Genomic DNA, 25,899 nt, shown 5'->3' on the forward strand with positions numbered 1-25,899 from the left:
GCCCATAGCAACCAATCAGATTCCACCTTTAATTTTTGACAGCTCCTTTTGAAAATAAACTGTGGAATCTGATTGGTTGCTATTGACAACTAAGCCAGTTTTCCTTTACTCCAGTTTTGATAAATCTCTCCTACTGACCCAGATTTACTAATCCTAAAGATTTTTAGAGTGCGATTGGACCTGCGTAGTGGATTTGCCTGTCCGTATTTGGCATAGTATTTATAAGGAATCGCACAGCAGGTGATGAATTAGGTGATGCGTTTTTGTATTGCATGTGAATTGTGTGCAATTTTGGCTCACGGATTAGGTGCAAAAGTGCAGTGAAAAATTTGCATATTAGAGTAAATAGTTGCATATTATATTTTAAAGTGTGGTACATTAGAGTTAAAATATTGCATACTAGATATATGTGAAAAGGCACACGTCTACAACTCGATGCGACTATTTTAACAAAATTGTCACACGGCCCAACACAAAGAAGGCGAACAGAACGATGGAGTAAAAATTAGAATGTTTTTCCTCCTAATATGTTGATAAAAAAGGTGCACCTACATAAATAGGCCAAAAAATGCGGGGGGGGGAAAACAACGCCACAAGAAAAAAAAAAAAAAAAAAAAAAAAAAGAAAATTGTCGAGGCACAAATGTCTCAATGTAATAACTGACCCCTAGGCTAGACCTGAAGATTTACCGTATCAGAGTGGCTCAGGCTGGGTACAAAATGTGCAGGAACAGACACTTTTCTATGACTTCATATAAGCTATTGGTTGGATTACTTTGAGGTGGACTTTTACCTAGGCCCTGCCCCCTTTCCCGTGAAGCTGTGCCACCTTTCCGCTAAGCCCTGCCCCTTAGTCGAGCACGTCAGGAAAAAAAAAAAGTGTAGAAACCTTAGATGCGCCAAATCGCACCACTTTTTAGACAGATTTTTGCCGCAGACATATTAGTAAATGTGTCCCACTTTGTGCAAAATATGCCAGAAAACAAACACAACAAAAAACACAGATGCCAAAAAAAGCTAAATAAAAAATAAAAAATAAAAAAAGGATTTTTTTTTTTTTTTCCTTTTTACAGGTAATTCATATGTGCAAGTACCTCAACAGTAACGGACTCCCTTTCAAACCAAATTTGGAGTATATTTCTTCCGACCCAGACTCCACAGCCCTGGTGACATCTAAGGCTACTTTCACACTTGCGTTCGGGGCTCCGCTTGTGAGTTCCGTTTGAAGGGGCTCACAAGCGGCCCCGAACGGATCCGTCCAGCCCTAATGCATTCTGAGTGGACGTGGATCCGCTCAGAATGCATCAGTCTGGCGGCGTTCAGCCTCTGCTCAGCAGGCGGACACCTGAACGCTGCTTGCAGCGTTCGGATCTCAGCCTGGCCGTGCGGAGGCGTGCGGATCAGTCCAGACTTACAATGTAAGTCAATGGGGACGGATCCGTTTGAAGATGACACACTATGGCTCAATCTTCAAATGGATCCTTCCCCCATTGACTTTACATTGAAAGTCTGGACGGATCCGTCTGAGGCTACTTTTAACATTATAATGCAGACGGATCCGTATTGAACGGAGCCACCGTCTGCATTATATGAGCGGATCCGTCTCAGACGGATCCGCTCTGAACGCAAGTGTGAAAGTAGCCTTACACGTCAGTTGTCTCTTGAGGGACCTTGTGGCATTTTGCCGTCATTGACCCACAGACAATCACAACTTAGATTGAAATAAAAAATGATCAGTGTTGCTGTTTTTTTTTTTATGACCTGTATATGTCCGAATGCCATATCTACATCTTCCTCTTTACAACGAGTGTGCGGAAATATCATTTCTGACATCCCAACAGATTGTGCCCCCCCTGGACAAACAAGCTGCCCTAATGCTACCTTCGGGTTAATGTGTAAACTGGTTGTAATCACTTCCTTTGATACATTTTTATGTCAATATCAGTCCGAGTAAACACTCTGAGAGTGAGCAGATGGATGCTGGGCCTCATAAAAAGTGTGCCGAGGCGCACTGCCACAGGAACAAAAGGCCCACCTTTTCCATAATTAAGGGGCTGATTAAAGCCGAGGGTTCCCCACAACACACCTGTAATTACTGACACGGCTAGGTATTGTGCCGAGCCCTTGTCTGCGGATTTCAGGCAGAAACCTATACAGCAGCAGATGGGAGCGTGTTTCTGTTGACATATGCTACAATAAAAGGGGGAGAAGAAACCTGGCTCGAGGAGGTGACAGAATGTAGCATATCTGAAGATTAATAACTCAAACAGCTCTGCTGTGTCTGCCTTACATCCATCTGTTGCACTTGGAAATGAAAGTGGTGCATTAGAACCCGTCTAGTTAGTGTAACTATCCCAAAAGGCACGTTGCTATCTGCTGTAGTACTACATTTTCAGAAATATAATGAAATAAATGAAAACATGGTCAGATCTTTTCTATGTAGGAGCTGTTCTTTATTCAGTTTATGCATATAATATTACTCAGAAAGAGAATGCATTTTCATAAGCTATAATGATGGTATGGTGCCAATTAATGCCCGTTGAACAAGGCAGGGACTACGTGGCAATCTCGGCCGCGACACACAACCGAGCACAGCTATGTGGTGGTGCAGCCTTAAAGGGAACCGGTCATCAACTTTATGCTGCCCATGCAAACGGCAGAATAAAGTACAGACAGGTGAGTTGATTTCAGCGGTCTGTCATTAACAGTAAGTGATAAGCCTCAGTTACCAGCTGAAAAAAGGAATAAATCAATAATAATATAGGCTGGCTCACAGTATTTTTGCATAAAAGTTTTATTAATAAACTAAACAAACTAACTTTTTGTCATCATGTCAGCATACATATATAAATGTAAAATTAGGTAAGTATGTGCGGAGCTCACGCACAGACTTGAATAGCTGGAGTACTCCTAAGTATAGGACCAAATGGCTATAGTGAGGCTGCAAGAAATAATTACTTAGACCGCTTGAGTGTCCAGGACATAGATATCAATTTGCCAGATAGTTGAAACAAAGTTGAAACAAAGTTGCAGCAACGATTCCAATGCGTCCTTGCTGTAATTCTCACAAGAAAGGTTTCTCTATTCAAGTGTCCTGTATCAGGTCAGGACCGCACTTGTATGGCAATGTTCCACTTACTTTTAACTTTTGACTTGCAGCGCAAGACCTCAGACCCGTTCGCTCACTCAGCGTCCCACGTGTCCAGCCAGGTGGTTGATCGCTGGTGAATGACGTAGGTGCCCGTGGCCGACAAGCACACGGAAGCTGGTTAAGCTGAGCTGAGCTGGTGTTTAGCTGGGCCTGTCTGGCCGGCAGTAGTGGATGCAACAAGATTCAACCTTAAACTTGCGATGATATTAAATATAACAGCATAAATTTAGTCCATTTTGTAGATGGTTAGTGGATGCAAAAAGCCTTTCAAGTGGTATATAACGTCTTCAAATCCTTATGGAAGTTGCAGAAGTTGAAGATTAAAGAAAGTCCTTTTCTTGCGTATTTAATGAAAAACCGCACCTGTAGCCTTGGTCTCTATACGCACTAGACGCGTTTCGGAGACAAGTTCCTTCCTCAGTAGACAATCATAGAATGCTGCATGTAGACACAAAACTTGACTTAAATACCCTTTTTGGGGTTAATATAAAATGTGGATCGGATTGTGGACTGGGCTGATTACACAGCCTCAAGCGACATCTTCACAATATATACAATAGATTTCCACAGATTTAGTACAATATATATCTTGCTATCGTATTTGTATATACATGTGTAAGATCCCTATTAAATATACGGAATAGTTATAACATATACTGAATTATATTAAAAAATTAGATTATAGTATTGAAAGGTCCAATAAAAAACATGGATTGGACTATGAATTGAGCTGCTCTTATGACTACAGCTTTCTTCATATATTACATTAATCTATACATTTCAACACATGTTTGCATTAATCAAAAATGGAAATAGAATACATAAATAAAAAGAAAAAAAAAAGAAAAAATATATAAAATCTATAGAGTTTGTTAGAAATATATAAAAAACATGTAAATATAAATACATATAAATAAAAAACATAAAAATTAAAACATAAAAATTATCGCATGCTGGGATATTTGATTGTGGCATTGCGGAGAGAAGGGTGTAATCAGCCCAGTCCACAATCCGATCCACATTTTATATTAACCCCAAAAAGGGTATTTAAGTCAAGTTTTGTGTCTACATGCAGCATTCTATGATTGTCTACTGAGGAAGGAACTTGTTTCCGAAACGCGTCTAGTACGTATAGAGACCAAGGCTACAGGTGTGGTTTTTCATTAAATACGCAAGAAAAGGACTTTCTTTAATCTTCAACTTCTGCAACTTCCATAAGGATTTGAAGACGTTATATACCACTTGAAAGGCTTTTTGCATCCACTAACCATCCACAAAATGGACTAAATTTATGCTGTTATATTTAATATCATCGCAAGTTTAAGGTTGAATCTTGTTGCATCCACTACTGCCGGCCAGACAGGCCCAGCTAAACACCAGCTCAGCTCAGCTTAACCAGCTTCCGTGTGCTTGTCGGCCACGGGCACCTACGTCATTCACCAGCGATCAACCACCTGGCTGGACACGTGGGACGCTGAGTGAGCGAACGGGTCTGAGGTCTTGCGCTGCAAGTCAAAAGTTAAAAGTAAGTGGAACATTGCCATACAAGTGCGGTCCTGACCTGATACAGGACACTTGAATAGAGAAACCTTTCTTGTGAGAATTACAGCAAGGACGCATTGGAATCGTTGCTGCAACTTTGTTTCAACTTTGTTTCAACTATCTGGCAAATTGATATCTATGTCCTGGACACTCAAGCGGTCTAAGGCTACTTTCACACTAGCGTTCGGGTTTCCGTTCGTGAGCTCCGTTTGAAGGAGCTCACGAGCGGACCCGAACGCAGCCGTCCAGCCCTGATGCAGTCTGAATGGAGGCGGATCCGCTCAGACTGCATCAGTCTGGTGGCGTTCAGCCTCCGCTCCGCTCGCCTCCGCACGGACAGGCGGACAGCTGAACGCTGCTTGCAGCGTTCGGGTGTCCGCCTGGCCGTTCGGAGGCGTGCGGATCCGTGCGGATCCGTCCAGACTTTCAATGTAAGTCAATGGGGACGGATCCATTTGAAGATGCCACAATGTGGCTCAATCTTCAAGCGGATCCGTCCCCCATTGACTTTACATTGAAAGTCTGGACGGATCCGTCCGAGGCTATTTTCACACTTGGCTGTTCTATGCTAAAAATAATGCAGACGGATCCGTACTGAACGGAGCCTCCGTCTGCATTATTATGGGCGGATCCGTTCAGAACGGATCCGCCCGAACGCTAGTGTGAAAGTAGCCTAAGTAATTATTTCTTGCAGCCTCACTATAGCCATTTGGTCCTATACTTAGGAGTACTCCAGCTATTCAAGTCTGTGCGTGAGCTCCGCACATACTTACCTAATTTTACATTTATATATGTATGCTGACATGATGACATAAAGTTAGTTTGTTTAGTTTATTAATAAAACTTTTATGCAAAAATACTGTGAGCCAGCCTATATTATTATTGATTAACAGTAAGTGGTTGCCGAGAACCAACATCACAACCAACTTATTAGATGCGCTGTGACCGCAGGGCACAGGCTCTTGTGTTTACAATAACACACTGCCGGGCGGTAACTTCCGCCCAGCAGTGTGTTCGGTGACGTCACCGGCTCTGAGGGGCGGGCTTTAGCTCTGCCCTGGCCGTTTTACTGGCTAGGGCAGAGCCAAATCCCGCCCATCAGTGCCGGTGACGTCACCGGGCTGCCTGTCAGCCCCATAGAGAGCCCGGTATGTCACCGGAACTCAGAAAAATGCCTTTGCTCTGCGCGATTTAGCGCAGCGCAAAGGAGAGCATCGGAGCATGAACTGCTCCGATGCTCATGTCAGGGGGGCTGCCGGGGTGAAAATGGAGGGATGTCCAGGTTCAGCTCTGAACCTGGACAACCCCTTTAAATCAGTTCTCCTTGCTGCATAGGGAGAATATATCTGACATACTGTATAGCGGTGTATAAAACAGCAAGTGGCGAGGTTTGGAGCTGGAAGATGCTTTGGTCCAGGTTTACTAATCCTATAAATAGTGTAAACTTAAGGGCTCTTTACATGGGTCAAGAATCCAATAATTGTTAACTAGCTTTCATAGGAATGCTCGTTATGGATTATCCGGTTGCGTAAAGGTGCCGCCGATTAACCGATGAATAAGTGAAACGCTCGTTCGTAGTGTAATTCGAACGTTTGTGTTGGCATCTAAATCATCGTTTGCCGGTAGCAGATCGTACTTTGTAATCAGCCTCTGCTGCCGGCAAACGGGTCTGTATGGGGACAAGCAATGGCATTAGAGATCACTCCTCCCCATACTGTGCAGGGGATCTCTGCATGTAAATGCAGCGGTCTCCTCAACTGACAAGCAGGCGATTGTCAGGAACCTTTGCTTGTTTCCTGCACCTCCCCTTGCTCCATCCAGCCTGCCCCCTCCACTGCGATGACACAATCCTCCTTCAGCTCCGTACGGCTTAAGTATGGCGAGGCCAATGCCCACCACAGGGCATTCCATGCACAAGTGCAAGCGCAGACAGTTGATTTCGGCAAAAGACAATGCTCAGCAGCCGGCCGGAGCTGGGGCGGGCTGGATTGAGCAAGGGGAGGTACAGGGAACAATTCAAGAGGAGGACTTGGGCTCCGGCAGAAGGTGTGCCTGGGATCCTATACAGTAATGCACGCCCCGCTGGGCACCTTGAGACTGCATTTGCATATGAATAAAAGCTAATTTTCTGCACTTTGGAAATACACAGAATACTAACACTGGTATGTTTTACATTGTGTTAGGCAGCACCATGTAACTGGGTTACATATAGTTAGCTTTGCTGCCAAATTCCCTTTAAATGCATTTTCCATAAGCCACCACAAGAGGGTGGTCAGTGCAAAGAGATTATTTACAGTTTCCATTAAAAACAATGGCAAACTGTATACATTTCTATGCAGTGAGCTCCCCCTAGTGGTGGCTGCAGGCAACCAGTTCTATAACTTACTGTCTGAGGGGAAGGAGGAGATTTATCTATGGATTATGTCACGTGCCTGGTGTAAATACATTGAGAAATACAGCGTTCAGAACGGGTGCCATATAATAAAGCACCTGTTTCACTGTATCTATGATGAGCTGATCTCATCGGAACATCACGGTACACCTTGGTACATCATTTCTGCTGCAGATTTTTTACATCTTGTGGAATTCATGCTGCAAAACAATGGGTTTATCCCAACATTAAACTGAGGACCTATGAACTTATTGTAATAGGTAAGTAGCTAATAAGTTCCTAAAACATAAGGAATTAAGCGGGGGACTTATCAATGTTTTTTCAACATCTCGAGGAAAGCAGTGGGGGCTTAACCAAGTGGCGGGGCACTGCCATGGCCCACCAAATATACTACAATTTACACCAGAAACTGGCTTAAATTCGACAGCACCCAGATTTAAATTTGCATCTTAGGCTACATTAACATCTGCGCTTTTCCTTTCTGATATGGAGATCCGTCATAGGATCTTAATACTAAAGGAAAACTCTTCAGTTTTGTCCCCATTCATTGTTATTGTCAAAGGGGACAAAACTGAACTGAATAGAACGGAGTGCGCCAGAATGCATTCTGTTTTGTTTGGGTGCGTTCTCATGCCAGACAGAAAAAAAACGCTGCAAGCCATGTTTTTGAGTGCTTCCTGGGATGCGGAGCAAGACGGATCCGGTTTTCTCAAACACAAAAGAAAATTGATCTGTACCCATTGAACTACAATGGTTTTAGAGATGAATTCGTCTTAACTATTTGAGAAATAATACAACCTGATCCGTTCATAACAGATGCAGCCGGTTGTATTATCCTAACGGAAGCGTTTTTGCTGACCCATGACGGATCCACTCAAAATGCAGATGTGAAAGTAGCGTTACTCCTCCAGTGTGCAAATTTTTTTTATTGATTTTTTTTTATATTATTGGTCTAAACAATTTTCCTTCATAATGTGGCTAAGTTTAATCTATCACTGCCGAAAACTTTGTGCGGTGCTCTTCACAGTGGGCAGATTTTTTTATTTGATGGCAGAATAAGGGTACTTTCACACTAGCGTTTGAAGTTTTCAGGTATTGAGTTCCGTCATAGGTGCTCAATACTGGAAAAAAAACGCTTCCGTTTTGTCCCCATTCATTGTCAATGAGGACAAGACTGAGGCTATTTTCACACTTGCATTCGGAGCGGATCCGTCTGGTGTCTGCACAGACGGATCCGCTCCTATAATGCAGACGATGGGATCCGTTCAGAACTGATCCGTCTGCATTATATTTGAGAAAAAATTCCAAGTCTAATTGTTAGTCAGACGGACCCATCCAGACTTTAAATTGAAAGTCAATGGGGGACGGATCCATTTGAATTTGCACCATATTGTGTCAACTTCAAACGGATCCGTCCCCATTGACTTACATTGTAAGTCTGGACAAATCCGTTTGGCTCCGCACGGCCAGGCGGACACCCGAACGTTGCAAGCTGCGTTCGGGTGTCCACCTGCTGAGCAGAACGGAGGCCAAGCGGAGCCATCCTGATGCATTCTGAGCGGATCCGCATCGACTCAGAATGCATTGGGGCTGTACGGATCCGTTCGGGGCCGCTTGTGAGAGCCTTTAAACGGAACTCACAAGCTGAACCCCGAACGCAAGTGTGAAAGTAGCCTGAACTGAACAGAACGGAATGCTCCAAAATGCGTTCTGTTTAGTTGCGTTCCCAGACCGGAGAGCAAACCGCAACATTTTGTATTTTGCTTTCTGTCCTGAGATGAGAAGCAAGACGCATCCGGCATTACCCCAATGCAAGTCAATAGAATAGAACACAATAGAAAACGGATCCGTCCTGCATGGACTTTTAATGGAGTTCATGACAGATCCGTCTTGCCAATGTTAAAAGACAATACAACCGGATCCGTTCATAACGGATGCAGGCAGTTGTATGATCAGTAAAGGAAGCGTTTTTGCTGGACCCTGCCGGATCCAGCAAAAACGCTGGTGTGAAAGTACCTAACCTGTTTCGGGCCTGAACAGGCTCCTCATCAGGTTCACGTTAGTCCAATCTAAAACCAGATGAGCACACAGATTCAAGAACATAAATGGAAAAAAATAAAAATACACTAAACCTAGAGCAAATAAAAAGTCGAGAGGAAAAAAAAAAACAAATAAAGCAAAATTTGATTTATAAAGTTTACACACTAAAGGGTATCCTCAGCGAGTTATTATTTTGTGTTTTATGGCACTATGGGAAGAAAAGCTTTTAATGGCTCTGTAAGAATTTAAACACTACGTACACGAAGCGTTTATCTGTAGGCTTGTAGAGAAAAGGAAAAGGGGGGGGGGGGCGCGCAGGGCTGAAATCACGTCATGCAAACAGATGTGTTACTTTCCAGAATGCAAAGTGAAGATCTTTAAACACAAGCTGCACGGAAAAGCGTGCTGCCTAGTAAATGAATCACCTTAATTGAAAGCCACTGTATGTACACAGCGCTTGGGAAAACATCGCCAACGAGGAGGAAACATATGGCGGTGGCAATAGAAATTGGTTTACTCATTTGGAGCGCCGTTGTTTCTGCAGCACTTTCATAATTGACCTTTAGAGCGATAAACGTGTAAAATAATTTTGTTTATTATTGGCTCCAAAGCTTTCGGCAATTACACGGAATGAAATGGTACGACGGAGGAAGGGTGCATTCTGCAAGCATCTCCATTGTTGACATAATTGCACAGCTATAATTTGGTGCTTGTGTTGTTATGGAAAAGTATTAAAGAGGAGGGGAAAAGAATAGAGCCATTATGAGCCATTTCCAATCTAAAATGAAAATTCTGCCGAGGCAGAAATGGGGACGGGCCCCTGGGTGTGCCAAGCTTAAAATGAACGGCAACGGCTTTAACCCCCTCAGTGCTGCACAGCTGCAAGATGCCATTCAAGACCAAAAGAGAGGTTAAGAGACCTCCGTGGTGATGGCGGATTAAACGCAGCGGCTACAGCGCGGACTGCATTAAAACCAGCAGCGTACGGGCACAGGGCAGTCAAAGGTGCGCACACTAATAAAATCTGGTGAGTAAAAGGTCAACGGAAAATAAATATTCACAAGCATGACTATTTTTAACTTGACATTTTTGCCAAGGGGGAAAAATGATTACTGCAGTGTAACCAAATACCTCTTTAATCTGTTTGTCAGAGCCATTGCAGACTGTTCCTTTTTTAATTAGAAATATGGAAAAGGTATTTAACAAAGAAAACACAAAAGCCACACAAGGTTAATAGAGGTTGCGTCTTTACTTCGTGGCTGTAGGGACTGCGATAAGGACAAGTTTTGCCAGGATGAGGCCATTTTAAATTAGCCCTGTAGCATGTCCTACCTAATGAGAAAATCCTACTCGCCCGCTCCCCGCTGCTCCGTTCCAGCACCTGTGCTATGTTCGGCAATCTCCTGGCCAGGATACCACAGGGGCACATGCCGATCTTCCGCCAATAACTGACCTCGGCGGTGTCATGTGCCCAAGCAGGACGTTATCCAGCAGATGTGCGCCACTCTAGGCTATATTCATACAACTGTATCCGTTGTGAAGGCCGCAAATCGTGGATCAGCACGACTCGGCAACTGCGCTGCAATGACCAGGGCCTTGCGTGAGGGGGGCACCTGTGATTTGAAGGGGCTAATTGCGTTCAGGGACATGGATGGCAATGGCATGGAGGGGCTGATGGCGCTGGGAGACGGGACATGGATGGCATAGAAGGGCTGATGGTGCTGGGTGGGGGACATGCCATGGAGGGGCTGATCTGATGGCACTGGGGTAGTGGGGGACATCGTGGATGGCATGGAGGCACTGGGGGAGGGGGACATGGCAATGGATGGGATGGAGGCACTGGGGAAGTGGGACATGGCAATGGATGGCATGGAGGCACTGGGGGAGGGAGGCATGGCAATAGATGGCATGGAGGGGCAAATGGCACGGAGGGGCTGATCTGATGGCACTGGGGGAGTGGGAGACATGGCAATTGGGCTGGCAATGGATGGCAGAAGAACAGCCTGCTGGAGTATACCGTATTGGGTATAGCCGGATACAACCAGCTATATGCTCTCATTGACTAAAATGTGGTCCAAGGTCATCTGGCCATGTTCCGGCATACATGTTGGGTATCGTTCAAAGCGTTTAGTTTTTTTGTCCGGCCAAAACCAAGCTTGAAAGCTGTAACAAGGCCTGACCCCATTACAGTCAATCGCTGCTGCAGCTGGCAGTATCCAGCTATACCCGATACGGTACATTCTGGCTGCTGTTCTTGCAGCGGTGAAAGAAGCCTTGTGTGTGCAATTATTTGCTATACCACTGTGTTTTATAAAGCAATACATTATTTTAAGAAGGTTTTTCTTATTAGAGTACTCGAATAATCGTAAAAATAATCAGTAGAATACGTGACTGCTAAAATAATCGTTTGCTGCAGCCCTAGTGTGAACATACCCTTAGGGGGAGATTTGGCAGCAATGGACAGCCATTGCCATCATTTAGATCAGTCCACACACTGGAGCCACTTACAAAGGGAGACTATTCACCTACAAGTACATTTTGCTTTGATGAAATTTGAAAGCAGGTAGATTTGACTTAGGGTTCATGCACACGACTGTAGGTTTGGTCTGAATCCAATCCACATTTTTTGCGGGCCGGAAGAGGACCCCTTCATTTCAATGGGGCCACAAAAGATGCGGACAGCACACCGTGTGCTGTCTGCATCCATATGTCTGTTCTGCGGTCCTGCAAAAAAAAAAAAAAAAAAAGAGAAAATGTCCTATTCTTGTACATTTTGCAGACAAGAAGAGGGCAAGAGGTACCAATCTGCAAAAACGGCGACAGCCAAGTGCATGAGCCCTTAAAGGGACACTTTTATCAAAAAATTGTAATCACTTATTAAACAGCCTATATAGGACTATACCGCGTTATTTTTTTTAACACAAAACCGGTGGATGGTTTTCTGGATCTTTAACTTCCTTATTTGAATAGAACTGTTAGCACAGCATGCAGTCTTGCTTTCCTTTCTGTCAGACCATTCCTTTCAATCTGAGAGGGAAAGGGCTGAGCGACTCGATTATAGCATCATAGTTTACATTGATAAGTACAATGCTCTTCTAAGGGCATCTTCTTCTAGGCCTATCAAGAGAACAATAGAGCTATCATAGTTTGATCCCAATCTACAAATACTAATATCATGAGGATTACTCTTCAGATAAACTGACATCGGATTACCTATCTACATAGGGGTCTCATCATTTGTATTGACTGCAGCAGGAGGACAGAATTTTGTATTTCATTCTCAACTGCATAGTAATACCGAAATCAAAAACAGCCTAATATATTAAAATAAAAAAAATAAGTGGTTTCTATGAATATTGATTTAACCAGTAGAAGATCGGGCCCATTAACCCCCCTTCCTAACCAAATGATTTTTTTTTTTTTTCTAGTTTATTTTCTGTTTGGCTATGTTGTTGTTTTGTACCTTCTTTCAGTGATATATGGAGCTTTATTTTTATGTAATTTTTATTTTAGTATTTTTTGTAATTAATTTGTATATCAAAGTAAATGTAATAAAATAAAAATAGTCTTTTTCACATTTTTTCATTTATTACCATCACAAAGTGCAACTAAAATATTTTTTTCTAATTATGTCCCCTTTCCACAATGGTTGTTTTTATATATGGGATGTATGGGTTGTGGTTGCAGAGCTAGAAGATGTTGTGTGGCGGTCTTTTTTTTACACTTTGTGCCACCAAACAAGACCTTTGGAGAACATATAAAACTTTACATTTTTTTTTAATTATTATTGCTGCTTTCTCCTGTAGCTGGGGCTGACATATAAGCACCAGTTACAGAGGAAATACAGCCCTTAGAGAGGTTGTACAACCTTGTTGCAGAATTGATTTTGGTCTGCCAAGCTCCAGCAGCTCATGCAGATGTCGGACCCCCGGCAGCCACATAATCACTGGGACAGGAACAGGAAGCGGCACTGCCTGTTACTGATCTCAACACATAGCAATGATCGAGGCCAGACGTTACCAGGATGTTTTTGTCTGGCCGATTCCCAGAATTCTATGCCAGAACAGCCTGCTAGAAAGCTGTACAGCAAATCTGAAAGAAGTCTTAGAAATGTCTGTGCAGAGATATGCTGACCACTCAAATGTGTATAGTCAACCAGCAGACAGCAAGCATTTAAAAAAAATACCCCTTCATGTTGGAAGCATCCCTTTAACTCTACATCTTACATACAGTATCAAATAAGTCCCCTTGTTCAGGTAAAGCCAGGTCCTCCTGAGCTCCTCCTGCAATCCGTTTAAAGCTTCATCCTCCGTATCTCCCTCCAGATTTATAACGTTCTACCTAAAAAAGGAAACCTATCAGTTTGGGCAGTAAATAGGGAGCATAGTTATGAGGCTGGGTTCAGCGTCTGTGGCAGTACGATGTGTTTTTACCGCAGTTTTGTGATGTGTTTTTGGTCACACTATTTCCATGCTAAACATGTGAGTCATCTCTAACCAATGTATGACCAACTGCCACACAGCAAAACCGCAGCAAACATATCTTTTGTAGAGCTGTTATTATCAGGAGAAGTGTAAAAATGCTTTTAGTCTGCCAGATTCTGATCCTGCAAGAGTCCAGGAGGCGGAGCTTCACTGTAAAGTGCCCTCTTTATTGAGTTGCTACTCAACCCCTCCCATCTGCTACAGCGGTCGCTCAGGGCAGATAATTCTACAACTACCCCATTCATCTGACTAGGACTTGCAGAAATCCATGCACATGCTGCAGCAAGGACCCCAGGCAGATACACGGAACGGAGTTTCAATTGTGGAGATTTCTGAAACAAATTGGCTGCATATCATAAACTCTCCTGAGAATGTTCACACTGCGCATTATCACAAGGATTTCTGCACAGCAGTTCCTATGGCTTGGATCTGGAATCCATGTTGCAGACGAAAACAATTGACTTGTGGCCATACACGAAATAGCCCTGAATGGGGCTTAATCCATAGGCGGATGACGAGGGATAGCCCTGGATTTCTTCTGTAGAATCCACGGAAGCGTCATTTTTTTTCAACATGTATTTCTGCCACGGAAACATACCAAGTCACTGGAGGATCAGACAGCTCCATGGACATTAGATCCGATATCTGCAACCACTTTTTTTTACCTAAATAAAAGTTCTCTTATGATTCTACTAGCTACTAATTCATTAACAAAGAACGGCTTTTTATGCCTGTCTTTGTTTTGCCTCTGCGATGCTGGAGGATTTGCCTAGTTTATGACGTCCGGCAGTCCGTGTACCTGGCTTAGAAACTACCCCAGCCCCTAAATAAAGTAGTTATTACTCCTCTTTTACATTTTCAGACGTTAAAGATAGCAAATTTGTCACTCTCATGTGCCGAGGACAGGGTCAAAATGGTCATGCGACAAAATAAAGGGTGGCCCACGAAAAAGTAGTCTGCCTCCAATATCTCCGAATCCAACTGCCTAATAGTACATTTCTCTTAATTGTCCATAGCAACCAATCAGAGCTCAGCTTTCATTTTTAGGAACTGAAAGCTGAGCTCTGATTGGTTGCTATGGGCAATTAAGACTGATGCAGGCTACTTTTTCGTGGAAAAACCCTGTATTTTTGCGCGGGCATTTAAAAACGTGCAAAATAAGGGCCTTGAAACTTTTTTTTACACCAAATATTGGTGACGCGCTTCTTAAAAATGACCCCCAGTATATCAAGTGTCTAAGGAATTAACCAGCAGCTCAGAGCTCTCAATCCGCATACGACACAATAACGTATACATTAGACCGCTATATTATAGAATTCTGATAATTTCAAATTATGGTCGAAAAACAGCCTTTGCTACCATGTAATATTCATGTTTCTCCATGTCTCTGCTTAGATGAATTATTAAAAAAATATCTGCAAAGAAATCCAGGCAAACACATGAAATGATATTCAGCAGCATCTGCTGCCGACGACCCAGTAGCAGTAAACATGCCCGGCTAACCTCTTATCACAAAGAGGACTATTTAAATGGGGGAAGTGTTGCCTATCACCTTACATCTCAACCATATTGAAACATTATCGTGACATCCAGGCGAAAACCTAATAGCTCTTTGCTGGGACCATCGCCATCTGTTCATAGGACATTCTTCCAGTGTCTTCTTTCAAGGTTTTACAAAGTGGATTCTTTAAGGATTCTGCAATAACCCCCTCTTTCTCTGAGGTGGAGGACGGCACTGACTCAAAAACACTGACTTAAAAAAAAAACTGTACCCACACACTTTTCCAAACCGGCACCTGGATCTGAATACGTCTGTAATTGCATGTAGTTAAAAATTTAGTATAGGCTCTGATTTATGCAACAAACTGTTTCTGTATAGCGCCACCTGCTGTTTGCTCTTTTTCTAAATACTTTGTCCTGCTCACTGAGATGGAAACACATGCTCAGTTCCATCCTTCAACTGCCACTAGCTGCAGCAGACAGGACATGCCACCTAAAGTTATATGCACACGACCGGTGTGTTTTGCCGTCCGCAAATTGCGGATCCGCAAAACACGGATGGCGTCCGTGTGCATTCTGCAATTTGCGGAACAGCACGGGCAGCCTTTAATATAACTGCCTATTCTTGTCCGCAAAGCGCGGATAATAATAGGACATGTTCTTTTTTTGGGCGGGCCACGGAACGGAGCCACGGATGTGGACAGCACACGGAGTGCTGTCTGCATCTTTTGCGGCCCCATTGAAGTGAATGGGTCCACATCCGAGCCGCAAAAACTGCAGCTCGGATGCGGACCCACAAAACACAGATAGTGGCCATGTGCATCCCGCATTTTCCCTTCCGCAGTATGTTTTAAATGCCTACCCTTGTCCGCAAAATGGAGAAGAATAGGGCATTTTCTATTTTTCAATTTTTGCTTTTTTTGCGGGTCCACGGAACAGACATAAGGCAATTGAAAGGAAAAGGTCCATTGAAATGAATGGGTCCGCATCCGATCCTCAGAGAATGTGACCACAGCCCAGAACGGGAGATAGCAGCAATACAAAATTATAGCTACCTTCATAGATGATTATTTTAAATTATTTTGATGCAGATGGGAAAACCCCTTTAACACTGGCCCACCTGTCTTCGGTTCTATTCACACTGCCGTTATAGTTTCAGTTATAACAAAAACCACTGCGGTAGTGCCAGATGTGTCACACAATGGACACCAGTGGCAACCTATGGACACGACTGACTTAGATAGGCGTCGGTTGGGTCTCTGTTGTGGAGCCCGTCATTTAGACAGGAAGAATAGCATTGCATGCGGCACTATTTCCTTCTAATCAGACAGAACTGTCGGCAGACAGTAGCGTGAATGCAGCCCAAGGAAACGTGAGCCACCAAGTTGTGCCGGACCACACATTCCACACTGCTGTGTCTCAGAAGTTGAGCTCTACATCATTAGTACTGGTCTTACTATTCTACTAAAGCAGTAAATAATAAACTAGTTCTCATATACTGCAAAGTAGAAGACTACGTCAATAAAACAATTTATTTTTTGGGGGAAATCCCAGCTTTAAAAAAAAATTAAAAAAATGAAAACCGCCTAAGGCTACTTTCACACTTGCGTTCGGAGCGGATCCGTCTGGTATCTGCACAGACTGATACGCACCTATAATGCAAACGCTTAGATACATTATATTTTTTTTTTTGTTCATGATAGTTCAAACGGATCCGTTTTGACTTTACATTGAAAGTCAATGGGGGACGGATCCGTTTGAAAATTGAGCCATATTGTGTCAACGTCAAACGGATCCGTCCCCATTGACTTACATTGTAAGTCTGGACGGATCCGTTTGCCTCCGCACGGCCAGGCGCAGCTGCAAGCAGCGTTCAGGTGTCCGCCTGCTGAGCGGAGCGGAGGACAAACGGTGCCAGACTGATGCATTCTGAGCGGATCCGCATCCACTCAGAATGCATTGGGCATGTACGGATGTGTTCGGGTCCGCTTGTGAGAGCCTTCAAACGGAACTCACAAGCGGAGCCCCGAACGCAAGTGTGACAGTAGCCTAAGACACAAGAACATCCAGTGACCGTTGATGCTCCTCCCTTTCTACATGTTCCCAATGGTCAGAGACCCTGGTGCAAGATACTGAAGGAACAGGCAAACATGTAGTCAGTAACAAGCCAAACTCATGGCAGTCACAGTCTGTGCGAATCCGAGAAACAGGTCCAAGGTCAAGCCTGGCAGCAGAGTGTCACAATGGTAAACAGGCACAGGACAGTAGACAGACCCCAGGGAACTGCACACCTTTGCAAGATAGGAATCTAATTGCAAGGAAATAAGGTCAGCAGCACAGAGTGAGAGTGCTGCCACACTTCGTGGCTCTGCTGTGGTTTTTGCAACAGCATATCTGCATTTATGGTGCGTTTTCTTGAAGCAAGGAAAAAAAAAAAAAAGCAAATCACACACAGCAAAACTGAAAAACGGAATCACATTAATTACAAAATAGAGTTACATCAAGGTAATTTAAGTCTGCCGTATGTTTTTTGATGGGCAAAAATGCTGTCTAAGGGCTCATGCACACAAAGATATTTTTTCTCCGCATCCATTCCGTTTTCTTTGCAGCCCGTATGTGGAACCATTCACTTCAATGGGACCGGGGGAAAAAAAAAAAAACATTCCCTGTGCATTTAGTGTCTGTATGTAAAAAAAATATAATAATGGGATGTGTCCTGTTATTAAGGCGCTTTACAGACACTGATTGGACTGTTCTATTAGGGGCAGGCTGTCCAATTACACAAAATGCAGAATCTGTGTTGTGCGGATTCGCAATTTGCGGACCGTGTGCATGAGACCTAAGGCCTAGTTTGCACCAGTGATTAAGGCTACATGCACACGACTGTGTGTGTTTTGCGGTCCGCAAATTGCGGTTCCGCCCAAAAAACGGATGACATTCCGTACGGCATCCGTTTTTTTTGCGGATCCATTGTAATAATGCCTATCCTTGTCCGCAAAATAGAAAAAAAATAGGACATGCACAATTTTTTTAGCGGAGCAACGGAACGGACATACTGATGCGGACAGCACACTGTGTGCTGTCCTTGTTTTTTGCAGACCCATTGAAATAAATGAGTCCGCATCCCATCCGCAAAAAAAACGGATCGGACACTGAAACAAAATACGGTCGTGTGCATGTACCCTTAGGCCTCATGCACACGACCGGTTTTTTTTTTAAGGTCCGCAAAAACGTGGTCCGTAGGTCCGTGATCGTTTTTTCGTCCGTGGGTCTTCCTTGATTTTTGGAGGATCCATGGACATGAAAAATGAAAAAAAAAAATCTAAGTCAAGTTTGCCATTGAAATGATAGGAAAAAACGGACACGGATCACGCTACCGTGTTTTTTCACTGACCCATTGATTTGAATGGGTCCGTGAACCGTTGGCCGTGAAAAAAATAGGACAGGTCATATTTTTTTCACGGCCAGGAAAAACGGATCACGGATGCGGCTGCCAAACGGTGCATTTTCCGATTTTTCCACTGACCCATTGAAAGTCAATGGGTCAGCGAAAAAAAAAAACGGAAAACGGCACAACGGCCACGGATGCACACAACGGTCGTGTGCATGAGGCCTTTAGTCAGTGATTTCCATCAGTGATTGTGAGCCAAAACCAGAAGTGGAGTCTACACAGAGATGAGGTATAACGAAAATATTTGCACCTGTTCTGTGTTTTTGGCTCATAATCATTGATGACAATTACTGACCAAATCACTGAAGTGTGAACTAGCCCTAAATGCAGGTATATTGTTGCAAAAACTGTATGCGTTTATTTATTAATTTTTTGCTGCATCAAAAACTCAGCATAGCTGCAAGGTGTGGCCAGCACACAGAGAAAGGAGAGGTAAGGAGTGGTAGTGAAGGCAAAAATAGGAGTAGTAGTTCAGTTAGTAATGTTCCTAACAGAAGGAGCAGTGACGGAAACTGGCTGACAATGTAACATCAGCATCGCAACTTATGAGCCGGATGTATATGAACAATCCAAATTATTAAACATTTTCAAAAGTTTTTGTCCTACAGGGTCAGGCTTCAGCCTATCTGCAGAGTATCCCACTTTTAATTTTACACTGAGCCACGACGTACCTGCTGTAATGGTTGGATGTACAGCCCTCATCTCAACTCATGACACTCAAACACTCACTTAAGAATTTACCTATAACGTGTAATGAGTGTCTATGAGCATTTGATAAAATGACTTTTAGCCCAAAATGGGCAAAATGCAAATCATAATAAAATTACCCCTGATGGTGTTCAGGTGACATTAGCCCCTCTGTAGATCATGTTAGAGAAGTGCAAATCGGGGGCCTCCTGAACATGTAAGCCCTGAATGGGAGCTTACAATAAAGATTCTCCCTCTTTAGGGTCCAGTCACACATCTGCAACTGTTTTGCGGTCCGCACAAATTGCGGACCGCAATGTGTGATCCGCATTTTGCGGACCGCACATGGCCGACACTATAATAGAAATGCCTTTTCTTGTCCGTGTCTTTACTATGAATTTTATTTGCAGGGTTCTCCTTCATAACCCTAATGCTGTCCAAAAATGTTACATTCATTCTGGCGTGTGGCTATGTCTTCACATATCTCCGATAGTCTCCCTAATTGTCAGATATGCAGCACTTTCCATTGACAGTCTAAAGTTCCCATAACCTGGCATAACCGAGCTACCCACCTACTACACAATGGATGAAGAGTTAGTCCCCCCCCCCCCCATATCGGCAATAATCGCGCTCTCGACATGCTCCAGAGAAACAACCGTAAACAGCACAACTCATTTAAAGGGAACCCGCCATCAACGTTATGGTGACCTCACTGAGGGAAGCAAAACATTGTGACAGACAGCTGATTTCAGCGGTGTGCCACTTATGAGCTAAAAGTAAGTGACCATGACTCTTCCAAGGTAGATTTGACTCTTTTCCGATTGTGATGTTGGTTCTCGGCAACCACTTACTTTTAACTTCTAAATGACAGACCGCTTAACTGAATTCACCTGTCTACCTTATACTGCCCTTAGTATGGAACACCAAAGGGAAAAGAGCATAGCACAACTAATAACAAATACACTTTATTAATAGATACCAAAAAAATAAATAAAAAAAGGATAAAAATACAAATACAAACAGTACAGCGGTGAATAAGAGACACACAGGATAAATGGAAGATCACAATCTGGATAATATAATAGGACAGGTAGTAGATGGGTCATAAAAGGTACACAATAAATAAGTGACAAATGCCCAGACAGGTATAAAATGCAAAATTCTGACCCAAGACCCATAAGACGCAACACTACGGCCTCATGCACACGACAGTTGTTTTTCTCTGCCTCTGTTCCGTTTTTTTTTGCGGATAGGATGGGGACCCATTCATTTAAATGGGTCAGCAAAAAAAATGCTGATAGTTCATCCGTTTGTGTTCCGCATCCGTTGTTACTTGTTTCCCTTCAGCAAAAAATAGTGCATGTCCTACTTTTTTCACATTTGCGGACAAGGATAGGCATTTATTACAAGGGATCTGTGGAAAAAAACGGATCCTCCCAAAAAAACGGATGCCGCATCCGGTTTTTTTTTTAGCGGACGCAAAAAACAACTGTCGTGTGCATGAGGCCTAAGCCAAATACATGTATAAAGTGCAATGTGCAAAGTACAAAAAGATGGCAGTGTAAACTAACAAAATAGTAAATAAATACATAAGTACCAGAGTGATGATCCACAGCCCCAACGCGCGTTTCGCGTAAGGAGCTGCAGATCATCACTCTGACACTTATGTAAATCTTATGTAATTATTTATTTACTATTTTGTTAATTTACACTGCCATCTCTTTGTACATTGCACTTTATACATGTTTTTTGTATTTGGCTTAGGCCTCACGCACACGACTGTTGTTTCATTTCGTGATTTTCTGCGGACCCATTGTCATCCGCATCCATGGTTTCAGTCCGTCAAAAAAATATAACCTGTCCTATTTTTTTCACGGAAAACGGTTCGCGGATCCATTCAAGTCAATGGGTCCGTGAAAAAACGCTGAAGCACACACGATTTTCATCCGCGTCCGCGCTTCCATGTCCGTTTTTTTCCTATCATTTGCATGGCAAACTTGACTTAGATTTTTTTTTAACTTTCCTTCATGTCTGGAGATCCTCCAAAAATAAAGGAAGACGCACGGAAACAAAAACGGACACGAAACAACGGAACCCCTTTTTGCGGACCGCAAAAAAATACTGTCGTGTGCATGAGGCCGTAGTGTTGCGTCTTATGGGTCTTAGGTCAGAATTTTGCATTTTATACCTGTCTGGGCATTTGTCACTTATTTATTGTGTACCTTTTATGACCCATCTACTACCTGTCCTATTATATTATCCAGATTGTGATCTTCCATTTATCCTGTGTGTCTTTTATTCACCGCTGTACTGTTTGTATTTTTATCAATTTTTTTAGTATCTATTAATAAAGTGTATTCGTTATTAGTTGAGCTATGCTTTTTTCTCTTTGGTGTTGCTTATTTAGTATGTAGGCGTAGCACTCATACTTATATTTGTGTGTATTGCCGTTAGTATGGGCAGCATAAAGTGGATGACAGGTTCCCTTTAATTGGGAAAGAATAGCTTAATAGTGGATATAAACCTTGATGGAGACTTGAGAACATTGGAGAAAAAACAGCTCTAATAAAAAGGTCAGGACACTCGTTCCGCAGACCTGAGGAACGCCTGTGATTCATGCCAATGTTATCTAGAATATTTGCAGTACTAGGAAAAGAATTGTACATAACTGCAAACAACAATTAGAAATATATTTCATTAGTGAATGTTGACTCCATAGACATCTGGACTATCGTATTTTCTCAATTCAGAGTAATGTCCGCTTTTCCATTTTCGGTAGGAAACATCTTGATACAAACAAGTGAAGTCTGGAAAAAAACACATTGTGGTAGCTCTGCAAAACTAGGTTTATGAGGAAAATCCGCAGCCTACAGCGCCATCGTGTGGCATCCCAAGGCATCTGGTGTCATAATCTACATTTTCTGAGGGTGTAGGAAGGGAATGGACGGTTTTTTAAAATTATTTTACATTGCTCCTTGTATTAAAAAAAAATAAAAAAACTCTGACCAGCCCTTTAAGAATTGCCTAAGTTAGACTGAGCTGCTTATGTAATGCAAATTCAAGACCAAGCAGATTTGTACCCATGACACTGGCTGACCTGTTACATGTGCGCTTGGCAGCTGAAGGCGTCTCTGTTGGTCCCATGTTCACATGTGCCCGCATTGCTGAGAAAAATGATGTTTTAATATATGAAAATGAGCCTCTATGAGCAACGGGGGCGTTGCCATTACACCTAGAGGCTCAGCTCTCTCTGCAACTGTAGGCGCCCTCTGCACTTGAACAAGTTCTATTTTTTTGCGGTGCGGAGGCACGGACAGAAACACCACGGAAGCACTCCGTAGTGCTATCGTGGGGTTCCGATCTGTGCTTCCGTTCCGCATCTCCGTGATTGCGGACCCATTCAAGCGAATGGGTCCGCATCCGTGATGCGGAGTGCACATGGGCCAGTGCCCATGTATTGCAGACCCGCCGTATGTGGGCCACAATACGGCCACGAGCACACAACGTTCGTGTGCAAGAGTCCTAACTGTGATCAAACCTGGCCCTGTCAATCAATGCCAATGGCAGGCAGGGACGGGAACGAGCCTACCGAGCATTGCAGGTGACGCTATGGAGGCTCATCCATGTCACCGCCTGCCATTGGCTGCTTCCCCCGACACCGGATATTTTAATCCGCGCACAGGGAGAAGCAGCAGCCGCGGTGCAGGGACTGGCGCAGGGAGCGAGGAGCCAGGTAAGTATTATACAATGTGAGGGGCCCGGGCATATGGGGGAGCATTTTATAGTCTTGGATAACCCTTTTAAGGATCAATGCATCCGGTATGGGTGCCTCTACAGCAGTGATGGGGAACCTTTTACAGACCAAGTGCCCAAACTGCAACCCAAAACCCACTTATTTATCGCAAAGTGCCAACACGGCAATTTACCCTGAATACTACAGCCCAATATAGAATATCTTACATGTACTTTATCATCATGTAGCTATAATAGCCTGCCTGTGCTGTTCATTGTGCGCCCTGCGCTGATGAATGGTAGAGAAAGTCTAGGGCATATTGGTACACCATAGACTTTTTCCAGGGAGGGCTACGAGTGCGACCTCTGGCACCCGTGCCATAGGTTCGCCACCACTGCTCTACAGGCACTTTATGTGCCACTGTATGGTGCCAATAGAGAACAGGATACTAATATCTGGTAAAAATAAGATAATGCTGATCCTTTTTGGGGAGGATACCAGTGCAAAACAGTAAATGTTGGTACATTTTTTCTTAGATTCCATATGAAATCAATAGAAACTAATTGGCTATATGCCGCCTAAAAAATTAGGGGGCACCCAGAGGTACAGCAGGGGTCTATAGAAGATATATTACAAATACATCATACAATGGAAGTGTTCAGGGAAACCTTGGCTGCTAAGCCACCACTGATTACTCGGGTAGGGTCCAGCTGCACGTTAGGCTAGTTTCACACTAGCGTTCGTCGGTCCGCTCGTGAGCTCCGTTTGAAGGAGCTCACGAGCGGACCCGAACGCCTCCGTCCAGCCCTGATGCAGTCTGAATGGATGCGGATCCGCTCAGACTGCATCAGTCTGGCGGCGTTCAGCCTCCGCTCCGCTCGCCTCCGCACGGACAGGCGGACAGCTGTACGCTGCTTGCAGCGTTCAGCTGTCCGCCTGGCCGTGCGGAGGCGAGCGGATCCGTTCAGACTTACAATGTAAGTCAATGGGAACGGATCCGCTTGAAGATGTCACTATATGGCTCAATCTTCAAGCGGATCCGTCCCCCATTGACTTTACATTGAAAGTCTGAACGGATCCGCTCAGGCTACTTTCACACTTAGAATTTTTTCTAAGTTATTAATGCAGACGGATCCGTACTGAACGGAGCCTCCGTCTGCATTAATATGATCGGATCCGTTCAGAACGGATCTGATCGAACGCTAGTGTGAAAGTAGCCTTACTCGGGTAGGGTCCAGCTGCACCTTACTCGGGTAGGGTCCAGCTGCACCTTACTCGGGTAGGGTCCAGCTGCACCTTACTCGGGTAGGGTCCAGCTGCACCTTACTCGGGTAGGGTCCAGCTGCACCTTACTCGGGTAGGGTCCAGCTGCACCTTACTCGGGTAGGGTCCAGCTGCACCTTGCTCGGGTAGGGTCCAGCTGCACCTTGCTCGGGTAGGGTCCAGCTGCACCTTGCTCGGGTAGGGTCCAGCTGCACCTTGCTCGGGTAGGGTCCAGCTGCACCTTGCTCGGGTAGGGTCCAGCTGCACCTTGCTCGGGTAGGGTCCAGCTGCACCTTGCTCGGGTAGGGTCCAGCTGCACCTTGCTCGGGTAGGGTCCAGCTGCGCGTTACTCGGGTAAGGGTCCAGCTGCGCGTTACTCGGGTAAGGGTCCAGCTGCGCGTTACTCGGGTAAGGGTCCAACTGCACGTTACTCGGGTAAGGGTCCAGCTGCACGTTACTCGGGTAAGGGTCCAGCTGCACGTTACTCGGGTAAGGGTCCAGCTGCACGTTACTCGGGTAAGGGTCCAGCTGCACGTTACTCGGGTAAGGGTCCAGCTGCACGTTACTCGGGTAAGGGTCCAGCTGCACGTTACCCGGGTAAGGGTCCAGCTGCACGTTACCCGGGTAAGGGTCCAGCTGCACGTTACTCGGGTAGGGTCCAGCTGCACGTTACTCGGGTAAGGGTCCAGCTGCACGTTACTCGGGTAAGGGTCCAGCTGCACGTTACTCGGGTAGGGTCCAGCTGCACGTTACTCGGGTAGGGTCCAGCTGCACGTTACTCGGGTAGGGTCCAGCTGCACGTTACTCGGGTAGGGTCCAGCTGCACGTTACTCGGGTAGGGTCCAGCTGCACGTTACTCGGGTAGGGTCCAGCTGCACGTTACTCGGGTAGGGTCCAGCTGCACGTTACTCGGGTAGGGTCCAGCTGCACGTTACTCGGGTAGGGTCCAGCTGCACGTTACTCGGGTAGGGTCCAGCTGCACGTTACTCGGGTAGGGTCCAGCTGCACGTTACTCGGGTAGGGTCCAGCTGCACGTTACTCGGGTAGGGTCCAGCTGCACGTTACTCGGGTAGGGTCCAGCTGCACGTTACTCGGGTAGGGTCCAGCTGCACGTTACTCGGGTAGGGTCCAGCTGCACGTTACTCGGGTAGGGTCCAGCTGCACGTTACTCGGGTAGGGTCCAGCTGCACGTTACTCGGGTAGGGTCCAGCTGCACGTTACTCGGGTAGGGTCCAGCTGCACGTTACTCGGGTAGGGTCCAGCTGCACGTTACTCGGGTAGGGTCCAGCTGCACGTTACTCGGGTAGGGTCCAGCTGCACGTTACTCGGGTAGGGTCCAGCTGCACGTTACTCGGGTAGGGTCCAGCTGCACGTTACTCGGGTAGGGTCCAGCTGCACGTTACTCGGGTAGGGTCCAGCTGCACGTTACTCGGGTAGGGTCCAGCTGCACGTTACTCGGGTAGGGTCCAGCTGCACGTTACTCGGGTAGGGTCCAGCTGCACGTTACTCGGGTAGGGTCCAGCTGCACGTTACTCGGGTAGGGTCCAGCTGCACGTTACTCGGGTAGGGTCCAGCTGCACGTTACTCGGGTAGGGTCCAGCTGCACGTTACTCGGGTAGGGTCCAGCTGCATCCATCTGCCTAGCTATAAAAGCAGA

The 25,899-nt window shown here is 44.8% G+C and overlaps 1 protein-coding gene across 1 annotated transcript in view; it reads right to left on the reverse strand.

The window, feature by feature from the left end:
- RALGAPA2 (Ral GTPase activating protein catalytic subunit alpha 2) overlaps positions 1-25,899 on the reverse strand; it is a 329,414-nt gene that overhangs the window by 199,453 nt on the left and 104,062 nt on the right.

The sequence above is a fragment of the Bufo gargarizans genome, chromosome 4, assembly GCF_014858855.1.
Source record: "Bufo gargarizans isolate SCDJY-AF-19 chromosome 4, ASM1485885v1, whole genome shotgun sequence".
Taxonomy (NCBI): Eukaryota; Metazoa; Chordata; class Amphibia; order Anura; family Bufonidae; genus Bufo; species Bufo gargarizans.